Raw genomic sequence first — 13913 nt, forward strand, 5'->3', positions numbered from 1 at the left:
AAAACTTAAAAGGGTAAGGATCCCACCTCGTGCGACCAATTTCAGCCGCCGACGCCACCAGAACAAGATGCAATAGTCGATCGACTTTGCTCCACCAAGACAAGAAACCTCCAATTGCTATTATTTGACTTTGCTACGAATTTACTCACCTACGCAGCACAAAAGGAAAATGCAAACCGAAGAGGCAAAAAATGGCGCGAACCTTAACGGGGAAGAACCTCACCTCACGCAACCAGCTGCAGCCTCCAACGCCACCAGAATACCCGATCGCCACTCTCCCCAGAAACCCACAGACGCTATTCTCTCTCACCATCTAGAAACATCTGTCGAAGATATAGGAAGGAAGAGAGAAGGACGTAACATCAGCAGTCTGTAAATAATAAAAGACAAAATTACCCTCAACAACAAAACAGTCAGCCACCCAATCGAGGGGCATAATTGGAAAAATTGGGGGGGGGGGGGGGGGAATGGGCGAGCGGTCCAATTGCTTTAACTCTCTTAGTTTTAAAGCTTTAGAGATAATAATAATAAAATGGAGCGATATCTTTTTATTATGTCCAGCCATATGAAACGAGAGTAACTTTTATAGGCATCCGATACTGTTTTTCTAGCATCTACCTCTTTATCACCCTCCTCATTTTTCGAATAATGTCTCTAAGTTAAGCACCATTTATTTTACCATTTTAGTCAAAAAAGGAAAACTTCTCTCCAAGTTTCACATCTCTCTCTCTCTCTCTCTCTCTCTCTCTCTCTCTCTCTCACGTGTAATACCCAACCCATTAACACGTAATTAATGGTACCAATCTGAATTTACTGCATTCCTTCCTCTCGTCTTTGCAATCCCCGTCAACACTAACTCTTACATATTTAAACCTTATCGCCATATATCAAAATGATTATGATTGGTTTTATAAATGAGTTTTAACTTTTATTTTAATGTAACAGTGTTTTTTTCCAAATATTAAAGAAGTTATTTATCACTTTATATTTGAAAAATCCTAGCTCGCCTAGGTATATAAATATTTGCTATGTATGAATATTTAATTAATCAACCAACCAACCAATAACAAAATCATTCGCACAAACGAAAGCAACCAAATAGATAAGAGCCCTGTATTTTTTTATTATTCCGAGGTTTGATGAAATGTTAGAATATGGATTGCACGTGAGAGGATATCGTAGTTGTTTATTTGGGATTAAACGGGAACTAGTGAGAGAGTACAAGGGTAATAAGTGGTGCGAAGTGTGAGGGTGTGTGTGTGTGTGGTGCATGTAGGGAATAATTTCCCATGTCTCCCAATTATTTTTGGGGCCAACTATTTGCAACCACAAATTTTCTAAGTCTAGCCTGTTCTAAACCTAACCCACAAATCTTATAACAATTTTCTATATGCAACCTAACAAATATCCCTAAACTTCCAAAATTACCCTCTCCTTCCCCCTTCTATCTCTCTCGTTTCTCTCTTCTCTTCTCCCCTGCACCACCACCAAACTCCATAACCACTGTGGGTGTTCATCGAGAACTCACCGGCAACGTCACCAACACCACTGCCACCATCGTTTTGCCCTTCTCTCTCTCCCCCCATTTCTCTCTTCTCTATCGGTTCACTAGATGCTCAGGTCCTACTGGGTAGGATGGATTTCCCCTGCCTAGACTTTTGTTTGGTGCCTGCACCCCCTATCCATTAATTGTTTGCTATGCCTACCAGCCCCTCGGTCGGTCTCGATCGTCATCACCCTATGGGGAAGTTAAATAGCAAAAGGGAATTCTTGAATTTCTAAGATCGAAGGGCCACCACAACAGCCGACACCACCAACACCAGCAGCACAACAGCAGACGCTTCTTCCACCACATCCGTCGGCCACAACCACCACCACCAACACATTCTCAATTCTCTCTTCTCTTCTGTTGTACATACCACTGGGTATCCGAAATTTCAAAAAAAAATCCCTGACACATTCAGATACACATTTCTGAATTTTTTTGACAATTTCATATTTTAAAACTTGAAAATGTTTACAAATTTCATATTCTAAAATTGGAACACTTTATAACGCATCTTGAAGATGCGTCATGTATTTTTTTTTTGTTAAAAACGCAAATTCTGACTGTTAAAAATGCAAAAAAAAAAAAATGCAAATTCCAAATGCGTCATGCTCCATAGAACGCATTCACGAAATGCACGATTAGCATCGCACATTTTGTTAATGCGCAATGGGACTGGGTTCGTCGGCGAAGAAATGTGAATTCCATACGAAAACCGGCGGCCAGCAATGGAGTTGGTGGCAGTTGTTGCGGTGGCGGATGTAATGGCAACGGCGGTGGTGGTGGGGAGTAGGAGGAGGGGACGGGTGAGGTGGTGGTATTGGTAGGTGGGAGGTGCAGATTAAAAAAAAAGACTGGTAGGTGGGAGGTGGGTTGGGGAAGAAAAGTTGGGAGGAAGATGACTTAAAACGACGTCGTTTCATTGGGGGTATTTTTGTCCATTTTTTAAAAGGACATTTTTGTCCGAAAAGCATTATTTTTAGAATGGGCTATGCTTAGGAAATTTGTGGTTGCAAATAGTCCGGCCCTTATTTTTTCCCAGCACCTACCCTTTCTCTCATTTCTCTCTAACTCTCACGCTCACTCTCTCTCTCCCGAAACCCTCCCTCACTTCGGCTCCCTCTCACTCTCTTAAGTTCTTACCAAAAACCCTCCAAATAACCAAAGACCCAAGAATTTCAACCTCCAATATACCTCCTACATGTGATTTCAACCTCGATTTCAGTGGGTTTAAGCTTGGATCGAAGTTTTCAGGTTGATTTCAAGTCTTGGAGTCAAGGGCTCGGGTAATCTCGTGGGTTCGGCTTTGAGACTTGAGGTAGGGATTTCTTGCACATGTTATAGGTTGATATGATGTTTATGTTGTTAGATCATGCTTATTATTGTTATTAAGGTCATTTGTTTGAATTTCTGAAAATATGTCGAACTGAGAATGATCGTCCAAAATTTTCAGGTTCCTACCAGCAGAACCCCATCCCTACCGGTAGAAATGGCCTCCTACCAGTAGAACTTCCTTCCCACCGGTAGAAAACTTATGAGCTCAAGTTGTGTCCCTTCTGACCTCATTTCCTACCAGTAGAACCACTTCCCTACCGGTAGAACTTCAGTGTTTTTCTAGTAACGAATTTGGTGGCTTCTCTGGATTGATTTTGTACTGGTAGGACTTCTCCCTTACTGGTGGAGCCTCTTGAGTTTTAGAAAGGCTATACTACTCTACACGACCTTTCGTTTCGCCATATGGTACTCTCTCTCATACGATCAGCTTTGGTCGCTTTCGATTGGTGATTCGTCGTCTTGATTTCTGAGCATTTCAAACACACTCAGGTTATCCCAGAGTTACCTTCAAACATGACTGTTGTGTGTTTTATCGATTCGTTGGACATTTCTACTCCCTTGACACTTGTAAAGTGTTATCTTAGTATCGCAGAAAATAGAAGAAGTACCATAAGGTTGACTAGGGGTACATGGGGGTGTTGAGGTGAGCATCAAGGGTAGTATGTAGTAGAGATATTTATGGGGTAAAACGTTGGGTAGGACGTAGCATTATGCTCGGAGCTAGAACGGTATGGTCAAATGTGATGATTGATGCATGCTATAGTTGACCGTTGATTATGAGAATGGGATTACTAACGGTTGTTGTAATAAAACGGGATAGTGAGAACATGAATGGTTATTATGATATGAAATGAATATGATTGACTTACTGATATTGTGGACACATGTATATATACTCGAGTATCATCGTTCGGTTGGAATCCGATATGGTTGACAATTTGGGACGTTTTGAAATGTAATCAACGTGGTGGATTGGTAGGTAGTTTAGGATGCTTGAAGTATGATCGATGTTGTGATAGAATTGTTTTGGATGATTAAATTGTGATTGATTGATCGATACGTACGGATATGATGAGATATGACACTATGGGCACCACTTATATGTGATGTGTCCCGGAGTATGTAAATGGGCATCACATATAGTGTCCCGGAGTATGTAAATGGGCATCACTTATATGTGATATCTCTCGGAGTACGTGCGATATATGCGAAAGCCTTGATTGATGAGATATGAGATCTTGAGAAAAAGAGAGAAAGGTTGAATTTTACTAAATCGGATTGTTTAAGAGGAAAAAGGATTTTGATATAAAAATCCTCCGGCATTCTTGAGTGAATCAACGATTTTCGGTATTCGTGCAAAGAATCAACGGACTCCGGCTATTCAAAACTCGAATCAACGGAGCTTGACCACTATAGATCAAGTATTTCTATACATAACACCAATTTGGAAAAAAAGGTGGTTTTGATAACAGATGAGGATGAGAAAGGAGATTCGATGATGGAACGAGAAATGTGAAAGATTGTGATATTGAATGAGATGTGATAATACGGTATCAAAGCCGTTGCTGACTCATTATGTGGATTGATGTGGGGGTATTAGTGGTCCTCGTATGGGGTATATACTAAAGGGGTATTGCGTATTGAATTGCCTAAAATCCTTTGGCCATAATGAGCTTCCTGTCGATAGTCATAAATACTTTGGGCGTACCTGTCTACACTCATTCACTCTACAAGCATACTCACTGTATTTTCTTATAACTTGTGCATAGATTTTTCTCTACTAGGCGCATGTTTGCTCAACCTACCATTTCAGGTTCCTTGTAAGTCATGGTCATGAAGTGCTTGGAGTGCATGCTGACATTATCGAGTAAAGTTATTTGGAGAGTACTTTATTATTCTTATAAGATAAACCGCTTGTTATGAAGTTCCTATTTTGGAAGATTGTATTTGTAGATCAGTTTGTGTAATTGGAAACTGTATTGTATTTTGGGGTAATGTACGTACGATTGTGAGGATTTTGTATTTCAAATGTTATTTTTAGTTATGTTAAAAAAATGAGGGCATGACATAAACGCAAGGATATACGTGGAAAACTCCTAAAAAGGTAAAAAACCACAGGAATGAATCAAACACTATAAAACATTATGCAATTATAAGTTATCTTGCCCTACGATTCTAAATCCTCACAATCGTCCTAAGACCTACTTACCGAATCCTCGTTCACCACACCCAGTGTTTGATTGCCACAACCTTAAATCCTCAAGTCTTTCGAAAATTCTTCCAGAAATTCACCAGAAGCAACTCTAAATATTTTGAGACAAAGTTATAAATAGCCCTTGGAGTTAGATGAAGACTTTTATTCATAAAAGGCAAGCCAAGGAAGAAAATAAAAGGCAGATTGTTCCAATAGATAGCAGATTGATAACCCAATCAACCTGTTCCAACTGAGCTCCCTCTAACCAATTAATCTTATCGCACAGTCGTACTTCCTTTGGTCCTTCAATTCAATCACTCTCAATTACAAATAAAATAAAGATTCCTTTCACTCTAATTCTATACAGACTTGTCATGCTTAGAAAAAATAAAAAGAAATTACAACTCAATAAAGAATGTGTAACGACCCTGATTTTTAGTAAGTAAAAATTTTGTTAAAAATTTGAATTTTTATTTGCTTTTAAAAATTCCCTTTTAATTCTAAATAATCCGTCATAATTAGATTTTAGTCTATTAAAAATTATACTTCTTGGCTAGAGATTCTACTTGGCAAGTATAGTTAGATTCTAATCATTTAGTTAGAGGGACCTAACTACCAATTCACTTATTACGTTCTCCTAACCTTAGATGAGCCTTTTAAACCTTCTTGAACCTTATGAGCCCTCCAAACCCTAGTGGAACACTTTGGACCTTTAACCTTTACCCATTGGACGAAAAAAGTTAGGGAAACTTTTATCCATTGGACAATAGATCTTTCATCCAAGATCTTTTGATAGATTTGTTAAAGAACAAATATATAGTTATATATAGGTATATATACACATGCCTAAAGGACATATGGTATTATTCTAGTGTATATAGTACCTCACTCTTTTATCCATTGGTCAATAACCGCTAGGAAAATTATTACCCATTGGATAATAGAATTGGAAAGTACTAGGGTTTTATTTAATAATTATTTCCTAGATTTTCCATGTGATGATATATTTGTATAAATATATATGTGTGTACTTTATAATATACCCTAGATTTCCCTAGGATTCTCTAGGTACAAAATCTAGTAATTTAATAAGAAACATGTGCCTATTTGGACTATTTTAATAGGGAATTTAGATCTTATAATTTTTTTTATTGGATATTGAAAATCTACCTAGATTACATGGGTACATATATATATATATATATATATATATATATATATATATATCATATTATATAAAAGCCTAGAGAGAGGAGGGAGAGAGAGAAGGAGAGAGGAAGAGAGGGAGATTTGGTGTACCTTGACTTGATCTTCCATGATCTTCTTACATCCTTTCAATATATGGTTATATATTCTTCCAAGCAAAATCTATCTTCCAATGTCCTTTGATGTTCTTTAATCATAAAATCTTTGTACAACCCTCCTCCAATCTTTCCATAATCCTATTCAAAGTACCAAAATCTAGTCTTGCATGCCTAGAACTAGGTAGGAGTTGTACAAGCAAGCCATAACCTAACCCATCAAGCTTGACAAGTGAAAGAAAAGTGAGGTATAGAGAGAGAGAGAGAGAGAGAGAGAGAGAGAGAGAGAGAATTCGGTTGAGAGAGAGGGAAGCCTTGGTCTATAAATAGAAGGCCATTCCAAGCTTAAACTCACACCTTCTCCATATACTCCAACTTCTCTCTAGAAATTCTAAGTGTTCCTAGTTCAAAAGTCCAAGTTTCTTGTTCTTTCTTTGAAGTTCTTGAGGAATACCTCCAAACCATCTCCAAAAACCACCTCTAGATCTTTAAAGTAACTTAGTTTAGTTAGTCAAGTTATTTCTAGGAAGAGAAAATCCATCTCTCTTCCTTTCAAAGCACTTCGGAGCCGTTACGCCGCCAATTCGCAAAACCGACGACCAATTCTCAAAACCGACTTACCGCCAAGAAGAATGGTAGATTCTCCCTATCTACTACTCCTAAGTATATGTAGAATATCCCTACCTACTTCCCCTAAGTATAAATAGAAATATGTATGTTGTTGTCTATCGGAATGCATGGAAGTATTCATATTTTGATCTTTAAGATGGATATGAACATGTATTATGAATTGTTTGTATTACTTGCCTTGTTGTAAAGCATAAGTGATTTTCACTCCAAAGGCGTCCATACATGTGGCGTTATGCTTTAAGTTGTGGTTTGAGCATGATGACTAATATAGAATTGGATGATCTTGCTAGTTTAGTTTCAAGATTCCAATGAATGATTTATGTGTACTTATGTGAAAAGTCTTACCGCGGAGTCCATGCATGAAAACGAGACACGAAAACCGAGAAAGTAGAAACATGACACCTAGGGTGTGGTTAACGAAAAGGTGTGTTTTGACTTGGATAAAATATTTTTGAAACTACATAATGGCCGGACGTGGTAGCCATTGTGTGGGTGTGTTTTTCGAAAACCCAATGGGAACCCAGAGTGGCGGAACCATTGTAGGATACTCGGGAACCCGGAGCGGTGGAACCGAGGGTTTTGAATTGTGGATTGGTTATCCGCGGAGAGGAGCCAATGCCAAATTCAATGATTTTGTGTGCCAATGGGAACCCGGAGCAGCGGAACCATTGTGAGGTTGTGTGCGTTCCCATGGGAACCTGGAGCGGCAGAACCATGGTGAGGATCCTCGGGAACCCAGAGCGGCGGAACCGAGGTATGGCTTGGTTATCCGTGGAGAGGAGCCAATGCAAATTTTGTGTGCCAATGGGAACCCGGAGCGGCGGAACCATTGTGTGGATACTCGGGAACCCGGAGCGGCGGAACCGAGGTTGGGTGTGTAAAAACGATTTTGGAAATGATGATTTGGAAAATGAAAAGTGGAAAATGGTGACACGGTCCACGACAAGTCACATAGGAGAAACTTAAAAAACCATGGACACAAACGATAGTTGATTAGCGAATGTGGATGTGTCATTGTGAACTGTTTTGTTAAATATGCATGATCTATGTGAAAGTTGTCAGTTTTATGATCTATTGTTCGTAAGTTAAGGGTTAGTGGGTATGGGTTATTCTATTGAGCTTTTGTAGCTCATGGTGTTACCTTTGGTGACCCTGACATATTATATCGGTGGCGACGCTGGTATAATGTGTAAAACTTTGTAGATGAACAGGGTGAGACGTACGCCTTGGAGGCTTTTGGAGTCGAAGAGCTGGCTAAGATGGAAGAACAGGCAGAGCTGTAGTTAGAAACCTTAGTTTCCCTTCCCTTGTGTAATGAAAGTACTCTTACGGAGGTTGTGATGTAATAAAGAGTCAGACTCTATTTTGAAGTTGCAATAAAATTGTCTATTTAACGTATCCAAAATTGGGGGCATTACAGAATGGGATACAAAAAAAAATGCATTTTGTTAATGGAATTGTCAACCAAAAAATAGTGCCGCTTTTCGGAGCTAACAATACTTGCAAGAATAATAATATGCAACATGATTGAGCTAATTATAGAAATCAACTTCATGAAATACCTTTAAGCATGATCATTTGCTAGTCTATATAACAAAATGTCAACCTAATCTACACCTCTAATTATGAGTGACCTAATCCAAAAAGTATTCTACTTTTCATGTGTATATGAATACCCTCCTTAATACTGCTACAGGTATGTGACTCTTACATCTACTACTTATGTACTTTTTATACTACACAGCTACAAAATTTCAAAGTGGTGTTGGTAGGTACCACACCGGTGTCATAGTTCCTACTTGTAGGTCAAAAGATCAAGATTGCTCTAAACCATGTCATCAGTTGGAGCCATCTTTGGAAACATCTTTCTTGTTCCCAAAAAAGCAATATATGATGGACAGTTAGTGGCTCAAACTCGATGCATGGCATCACCATCCAAAAACGATGGAGGACACAATCTTGGGGATCAACATGGCAACTAGGATGGCAGGATGGGATGGCACGGAGTGATTCCGCACACTGGAAGAGCAAGTTCGTACGTTAACTTAAGGGATGCAGCAAGTCTTACAACAAAATCAAGCCCTCATGCAACGATGTCAAAAACCACCCCCGATCTAGCACTACCAAACGAATTATTGATGGCCCAGCCAAACTAGCAACACAGCCAACGTGAATGAGACATTCAGGAAGCCAGTCGTGTCCACAAACGCAACCAATGTATGAATCCACAAGCTAGGAAATAATCTGATCCAACCCTGGAAAAGTTTGAGATAGATAATAATCATGTCGACCAGATGAAAGAGATGAAAGCTCGACTGGAATAGATCGCAGATGAAGGCTATTAGAGAATTCTTAGAGGGTTCTAAACTAAATCAATTGGCAATAGGTGGAGTAACTTCTAAAATATGTTAATCAAGTTTGGATGGCTTACAGAGCGATATGGGATAAAGTCTAACACTCCTCCTCACTTGCAGTCAGATGCACGTAAAGCTATGAATTGAGGAGACAAGGAGATCTGACTCAGGCTACCCTCATGTGCAGCTCGGATGTACGAATCAATGAGGTGAGGCGATTCACTCAGGCAACAGAGACTTGATCATGAGAGGTGAGGCCACCCAAGACCTAGCTCTAATACCATCTTAGATTTCTTTTACCAATTAGTAATAGGAGGAGTAACCTCTAGAATATATTAACCAAGCTTGGGTGGTTTAGATGAGCGAGGTGGGATAAGGTTTAACAAAGGAAAAGGCCCATGCAATGGAAAAGGAGTTGGTTCAAAAAGTTGACTCGCCCTTTGCTTCATAAGTGATGGCGACACCACTTCCCCGCAAATTTAGGCCGATGCTTCAGACTGAGAGCTTTGATGAGACCACAGACCCTTTGGACCACTTGGAGACTTATACATCTCTCACGCATCTCCCGGTGGTGTTGGATAACATCATGTGCAAGTCTTCCCTAACAACCTATTATGACCTCTAAATTGGATATGTCTCACCTTTTATTAATACGTATGTACTGTTGTGCGGCGGGCCCCCGAAGGACCCAACCACAACCCGACGATTATTGATGTTCATGATATTGGAAAAATAACCAAACCAAACATATGCGAAAAACAACGGAGAAACCAAACCAAACAAAAAAACAAATAAGAGAGACCAGGATATACGTGGTTCGGTTTACGACTATAAACCTACTCCACAGGCAAGCGAACGAGAGATGATTCCACTATGTGAAGAGAACGATGCTCCAAAAAGCTACAATGGTGACAAACAAACAAAGCCCTCACAAAGAGACTCTCACCAATCCCAAAATACAAATTCTCTCACCAAATAAAAAACCCGATTGGAATCTCTCACCAAATATAGAGTCTCTCATCTAGTCTCACAAAATCCCTAGGGTTTTTAACCAAGAGACACAAACGGAACGGAGTTTCTCAAACGTGACCAGATGTCACATAGATACAGATGATTTTCATGAAACCCAACGGTTTCAACCAAAAAGAATCGTTGAAACAGATGATCTTCCAGATGGCCGAAGGCCTACAGAACCCACCATGAAAGGGGCAACCAGATGCAGATGAAGATCTTCCAAACGAAACCTAAAGTGATGAGGCCCCCTAGGGGCCTCTCAGAGGGATTCACTCAAGAAGTCCAAACCCTAATGAGAGAGAAAAGCTATATTTATAGCCACAGATTGCTTCCTAAAGCCAGAATCCTTGCTAGATTATGTTTCCTTTGCATATAGAGTCCAAAACCAAAAAGGAAACTCCAAAATCAATCTTTAGGAAGTCCAGAATATAACCAAAATCGGCTGAAACGCGCACGCTGGTCCGGACCAAGTGTGCGCTGGTCCGGACCAAGATTCCAGCGAGCACTACCTTCGAAACGGGATGACTGGTCCGGACAAAAGAGGAGCTGATTCGAACCAAAATACCGGCAAGCTCCAAAAACGTATGACAAGCGCTAGTCCGGACCACCAAGGCCTTGGTCCGGACTAACCAAGCTGCGAACTCCCAAAATCGAACCGAAAATCAACATGTACATCTCTCTATCTACAATAGTTTGATCTCTAACATTTCTTAATTAGGTAAAAAAGAAAAAAGAGAGAGGCTATGTTAGGAGAGTATTCTCAATGTCACGAGAAACTAGTAAAGCTCAAGTGTGAAAGTATTTAAGCAAACAGAAGAAAAGGAGAATATATCAATTATAACATATTGAATTACACCAATAAATAAAATTCATTCCTTGGACTCGGGGAGCCTGTGGTGAGGGAGGTCACCACAAGTGTGCACCTAGGCCAAAACGATGTCGTTTCATTTAGTGAGGCACTCCCATCAAACTATAACAGATGTTCTCGAAGTAGGGGATAAAAATTCCCAAATAGCGACAAAAAACACAGTAACATGGTTTATTTCACAACAGTCTTCTAATCCCTTCCAAATTCCACTTGAAATCCTCCGTTTCATAATCTTTGATGTTGTATTGCCATTTGATCCACACGGCCATCCTTGTTTTTGCAATATCCATAACTTCACCAACTTCTAAAACTATTTTGTTAAAGACAATAAACTTCCCACATGACTGCATAAAAGCACATTTCCCATACCCATTTCTCCAAATTCCAAAATCTGTTTGAGAACCAAAAATACATAGCCAATTGCTAACTTGAAGCCTCTCAATCTCTGTTCTAGCTAAGCCAATTGCTCTTCTTCCTAAAACTTCACCAATCTGCTCTTGAATGTTTCTAATAAGTTCATATCTACTGGAGACGCCAATGGGGATGGATCGGTGCCATGGAGATGGGAGACACTGAAGAGAACGAATCGACTGTGGGTGACGCCAATTGTGGTAAAGAGTGAACGAATTGACTGGGGAGCCATTGAAATGCGAAAAAGTGAATCAATATGATTTTAGGGCTCATGTCTTTTTTTCATCGTTATTCGGGAAAGGCAATTGCTAAACACCGCCATGGTGCGCCCATGTAGTGTAGGTCCACAGTAGCTTTTTACATAGGTGTCAGTACAAATGTCTTGTTCCACTGACACATTTTACTTTCCCAACCCGAATTACAATACTGTACTTTGACTTTTCTCCAGATTTCAATTCTTCATTTTCTCGATAAACCCATCTCCTCGGATATTTTTTTTGATATTTACGTGGCTCATTACATGTCCTATAAGTTTATTCAAACCATAACTATTCTTAAAATAGTACTTTTTATGGGTTTCTGAAAAAAATTAGCTCAATCCGATATCGGTAAGGGCTGTTTCAGAATTCGTAGGGTTATGAATTCTGAAACAGCCCTTGCCGAGATCGCATTGAGTTAATTTTTGTTCAGGAACCTATAAAAAATATGTAAGAATAATTTGCGATTTGAATCATCTTTGTAGGGTCTATAATGAGTCCAACAAAAATCATCAATTTCTTACCCATTTTTCACTGCACCAAATAGGGCCTTTGCTGCAACAATTTTTTAATTTCTACGAGGCCCATTATGGGTCCCACAAAGACAATTCAAACAGTAAGTTATTATTAAAATATTTTTTTGTGGGGTCCTGAAAAAAATTAGCTCAATTCAATATTGATAAGGGTTGTTTTAGAATTCATAGGGTGCACTACGAATTCTCAAAACAACCTTCACTGCTTACGACGAAAGATAGTACTTCTGGATGTCTAGCCCGAAGTGTAGGGCTTCCTCGTCATTTGCAAAATAACTCAGTAAGACCGAGATCGTACCACAAAGAGCTCGAATATAACTAATTCGGATTGTAGGCTTTATGTGAGGTTTGCGGCGTTTAGACGACCAACTGTCGATTTTGCTTTTAAAGTGGAAATACTCTAATGAAAAGACTAGAAATGAGGTTTTAAACTTGGTAAAAATGTGGCAAGGTCGAGGGGATAAAACCACCCGTGACGTAGCTGTTTAAATCGTTTCTTTCTTACAACTCAAGGTCAAGAAGTAGACAATCTTGAACCCGAAGCACTCAACATTAAAAGTCAAGCATAATCATAGTTTTAGTTCGGAAATAGCTTAATCTCGTTTGGTAAACTTTTAGTTCAAACACAAGGAGCGTTAAAGCTCCAAGCACCGTGTGCAACAAGTAGGTTAAAACTCCAGCCTACACACGATAAAAAAGGGTAACAACTTTTTGGTTTGGCCGAAAACAATAGATTTGAGCATTTCCTTAGTAAACCATGATCAAGTTAGAGTTAAACCATTAAAACCACTAAGTCATGGGGAAGAAATCACCCATCACCCAAGCTTATAGTCTACTCACACATAGTAAAAGAACAAGGCATTAAGCTAAAAAGAGACATAAGATTTAACCGATAAAAACGAGAATAAACTGGATTTATACGAAGATTCAACGCGTAGCTACAACTTTAACAGTTGACAAAATAACAAACAAACTAAACTTACTTAAGTTCTTGAGGAATTGCACTTGAAAAGAGCTTAAGAGCTATGGAGGAAATCCTAGAGTGAAAAATGACTTAAAGCGTAAAAGACTAGAGATGGCCATAAATGGCTTACAATCCTATTTATATGACTTGAAAATCAGCCTTACAAAAGACCAAAAAGTCCCCAAAATATCCCAAAAATAAGCTACAAGTGGAAACTTTTCATAAATGGAAAAGTGGCAAAAAGTCAGCAAAAATCTGGATGAAGGACTTTGGTATCAATACCTCAAAACTGAGGTATCGATACCTACAGGCCTGTTCAGTTTCTGAGTGATTTAAGATGATTTGTATCGATACCTACGAAAACTGGTATCGATACCCAAGCCATTAAGGCAGATTTTGCTTAGATGAACTTCGTGAGCTCGCTCCGGACACTCCCAAACTCAGATTTTGGTGTTCTTTGGACCGTTGGAAAGTTTGTCGAGTCCACTTTCTAACCCAAGTGGTTT

Source organism: Rhododendron vialii, chromosome 10a (assembly GCF_030253575.1).
Source record: "Rhododendron vialii isolate Sample 1 chromosome 10a, ASM3025357v1".
In the NCBI taxonomy this organism is placed as follows: domain Eukaryota; kingdom Viridiplantae; phylum Streptophyta; class Magnoliopsida; order Ericales; family Ericaceae; genus Rhododendron; species Rhododendron vialii.